Source organism: Aythya marila (assembly GCF_965140915.1).
Source record: "Aythya marila genome assembly, chromosome: W".
Taxonomy (NCBI): Eukaryota; Metazoa; Chordata; class Aves; order Anseriformes; family Anatidae; genus Aythya; species Aythya marila.
In genome coordinates this window covers 18,655,856-18,660,022 of record NC_139081.1, presented here as the reverse complement: position 1 = coordinate 18,660,022, position 4,167 = coordinate 18,655,856, and the positions used below count along the sequence as shown (strand labels likewise).

The 4,167-nt window shown below is 42.6% G+C and overlaps 1 pseudogene across 1 annotated transcript; it reads left to right on the top strand.

The window, feature by feature from the left end:
* Positions 1-696: 696 nt before the first annotated feature.
* Positions 697-1,560, top strand: LOC309889577 (mitochondrial nicotinamide adenine dinucleotide transporter SLC25A51-like; annotated as a pseudogene). Its single transcript has one exon. The product of its transcript is annotated as a mitochondrial nicotinamide adenine dinucleotide transporter SLC25A51-like (transcript).
* Positions 1,561-4,167: the final 2,607 nt, after the last annotated feature.

Genomic DNA, 4,167 nt, shown 5'->3' with positions numbered 1-4,167 from the left:
GGTTAGCAGCATCCTGGGATGTATTACCAGGAGCATTGCCAGTAGACTGAGGGAAGTTTCCAGGTGACAGGTTTCCAGGTTTCCATGGTTTCCTCCTCTACTTAGTGCTCATTAGATCACATCTAGAATGCTGTGTCAAATTTTGGGCACCACAATACAAGGAAGTCATTGATAAAGTGGATTAAATTAAGTGGAGAGCCACTAAGATGGTCAGAGGGCTGGAGTAGTCACAGTATGAGGAGAGGCTGAGGGAACTGTACTTGTTCAGTCTAGAGGAAAGAAGGCTGTAGGAGCACCTAAGAGCAGCCCCCCCGTACCTATGAGGACGCTATCAAGACAGAGACAGGCTCTAACAGACAAATGTCAAATTGTTTTCATTTAGTTTGTTTTTAATCAACAGAACATACATGGAGGAAAAAAATGGCTAATTTTTCATTGCACTAATTACATGGTGCAGGAAATCGTGTATTTTGCATCATCTGTCAGATGCAGCATTTGGCATACTGTTCCACTGAATTTGATGAAGTTTCTTCAGGATGTAAAATACTGAGCAGTGTGCACATGTGTGTGTGAGCTGAAATACCTGTCACATGCAGTTTTGTTCACATTCTTTTCTTCTTTTCTTTTTTTTTTTTTTTTTTTTTTTTTTGACATAGGAAAAGAGATCTAAGCTATTTCTTAAGGGGCAAAAGAAAGATGGATTCACAAGACTGTGTCCCAACAAATTCAAAGCAAGATTTCAGACATTACATAAAGAGTAGGTCTGGTATACATTATCTTTGTGGCTGTTGTGCAGCCTTCACCAATATAGCAGTCACCTTCCCTATCCAGAAGGTCCTCTTTCAGTTGTATGGCTTGAAAACAAAGGATGCAGTACATCAGCTGTAGAAGGATGGAATTCAAAATCTCTGTCGTGGAATCCTTCCTCCATTAATGCAAAAAAACACCACCCTGGCTCTAATGTTTGGCTTGTATGAAGGTTTCTCCTCCTTGTTCCACAGTCACACAAGTGCACCCAAACTCCTAACTTGTAGCATGGCAGCAGTGCTTGCAGGGACCACAGAAGCCCTTCTTACACCTTTTGAACGAGTCCAGACTTTGCTTCAGGACTACAAACATCATGAGAAATTTACAAACACTTAACAGGCTTTCAAGGTACTAAAAGTCTATGGGATTAAAGAATATTATCAGTGTTTTGTGCCCATTCTGCTCTGGAATGGAAGCAGTAATATGCTCTTCTTTGGCCTACGAGGACCTATCAAACAATGTATGCCTGAAGCAACTAATAGCACTCATTTGGTCAATGGCTTTATCTGTGGAGGGCTGTTGGGTGCCATGCTGGGATTCTTATTTTTCCCAATGAACGTTGTAAAAGCTCGCATGCAATCTCAAATTGCTGGTGAATTTCAGTCTTTTTCAAAAGTTTTTCTGATGATCTGGCTAGAACATGATAGAAAATTGATGCATCTTTTCAGAGGAGCCCATCTGAATTACCATCGTTCTGTCCTGTCATGGGTCATAGTCAATGCAACATATGAATTCTTGCTAAAGCTATTATAAAAAATGTTAACTTCCTTTGAAGACCCTCTATTATCTGGGGTATTAGCATATTTGAGGTCACAGTCTCTAGGAACACAAAAATTTATGGAACTTTTAATGAATAACACGGAGTACCATGAAGTTTGGAGAGAATTTGTAGTGGTTTTACCCAACTGGGCAGCTAAGCTCCACCACAACCACTCTCTCACTCCCCCTCCTCAAATGGAAAGGGGGAGAAAATACAATGGAAAGGGCTCAAGGGTTGAGATAAGGACAGGGAGATCACTCAACAATAATTGTCATGGGCAAAAAAGACTCAGTACAGGGAGATTAATACAATTTATTGCCTATTACTAACAAGCTAGAGCAGTGAGATACAAAGGGGAAGAAAAAAAAAAGAAAAAAAAAAAAACTTTCCCCCATCCACCCTCTTCTACTTCTTCCCCCCAAGCAGCACAGGGGAATGGGGGAATAGAGGTTGTGGTCAGTCTACAGGTCTATAGCACTTTGTCTCTGCCGCCCCTTCACAGTCACTCTCTTCCCCGGCTCCAATGTGGGGTCCTTCCCATGGGATGCCATCCTTTCAAAACTGATCCTGCATGGGCTTCCCACTGTGGTGGTTTTACTTGGATGGGCAGCCAAGCTCAACCGCAGCCATTCTCTCACTCCCCCTCCACAAAGGGAAAGGGGGAGAAAATATGATCATAGAATCATAGAATATCCCGAGTTGGAAGGTGTTATAAATTAGACCACACAAATTACTGGTCTATTGAAATTATTTTATTAATCAAGTAAGCAGACACAAGCAAAACAGCGCTGGGCGGCTGGGGAGTCTCTGCTCCACAACAGCACGCAACTTTAATATTAATATTAATTATGTTATAATTAATAGTTCCATTTAGGGGCCACTCCGCTCCATCCTCTAGTTTATAAAGTGGCCACCATTGATTACAATATTTGATAAGAGTTCTTTTACTTTCTGTACCCTCTCACCCCACTATATCCCTCCAATGTGTTAGTATACACCCTAGGGGGCTTTTCCTCGGGGTTTCTTTGCTTTGAACATTTCCTATTGTAATCTACAGTGGTTAATATTCCACTGTTTTCCTAGAAGCTCTTTACTAGTCAATCCCAATCCCTCCAAAATTCACAATATATAGATATACAAATAAAATCAAACCACTGTAAATTAACTGCCTGTTGACAATTACACTGAGGACATTTAAACCTGATGAGCCGATGATACGCCTGGGCAAATTTTGTTCCCTTAGACATACACCTCAATGGCAGTTCTTATATTTACATATTTACATATTAACATATGTATAAAAGAATACTTTAACAAAAAATGCCCGGGCTTTTATATATACAATATACAATGTACAGTTATTATTCCAGTTAGAATTATTCCTCAGCAGCTGCAAACACTATGCCAGTTGCCATTAAAGCTTGCTTACCCTCCTCCTGTCCTTTTCTTAAAATCTCGGACATCCCCGGAGTTAATGGGGATGGCCACATATTCCATTCCTGGCTGGGGTCCCCCCATCGCTATTTCTCGTAGAGGATATAATCCCTCCCTTAAAGCAGATTTCTGATTTCTTGCCCTGCTTCTGGTTACCAGCCCCTGTGTTTCATGATCCGATTCCGATTCTCCTGGATTAGCTAATTCGGGGAGTCCATTAAGGACGGGAGCCGTTGGTGTGGGCGGTGGAATATAGGGCGGGGGCGGTGTCGGGACTTCTAAGTCCTTTCTCTTTTTATCCCGCCCTCCTTTTTCTTTTAGAGGATATAGATGCGTCCTCGTATCTGAATTTATCCAGAGGTGCGCATACTCACTTTCTTCCAGACTAAAGGGTTCCTTTGAGTTTACATAAATATTTAGGCCTGACAAACCCAATCTTCAAAAGACCCAAATACAGGCCAGTAAAGGTGGTCTCCTCGAATCTGTTTACCACCCCAAACTTCAACACAATAATGTATCATTTTTACTTTATTCCTTCCCCGCCTAAAAGGGGAATCCTCCCAATTTTTAATCATTAATCCCGGGGTAACCTAACATCAGACGTTACCCCACCCATGGGACCAGAAGGCTTACTCTTCTTCTGTCCCATCTTCTGGAACACCTTCACACACACACACATGGATCGCTTCCCCCTTTTCGTGGCCCAGTCCCTCGCGGGATGTGGGAACCGCACTACCGAGGGGTCCACACTCGCTTCATCCGTAATTGCACGTCTCGTTTGTTGTGTTCCGGGATACCCAACCCCAACCGAACGGATCACCGGCCTATACTTACCCACCCCGTGGGTCTTCGTTCGGGCTTCGTGCACAAAGGTTGCCTGGAGTTTACCGGTTTTATTTGCTTGTGTCTAATTTTTGGGTTCATCGGTGAAGGATTTGAATGAAAGTAGTCCTAGCGAAGGCCGCTGAAATCAGCGGGGCGCCCCCTCCAAAGGTCTTTCAATCAGATTGCCTTCATCTGAGTCACGGCATGAAATTGTTATAAATTAGACCACACAATTTACTGGTCTATTGAAATTATTTTATTAATCAAGTAAGCAGACACAAGCAAAACAGCGCTGGGCGGCTGGGGAGTCTCTGTTCCACAACAGCACGCAACTTCCCTTT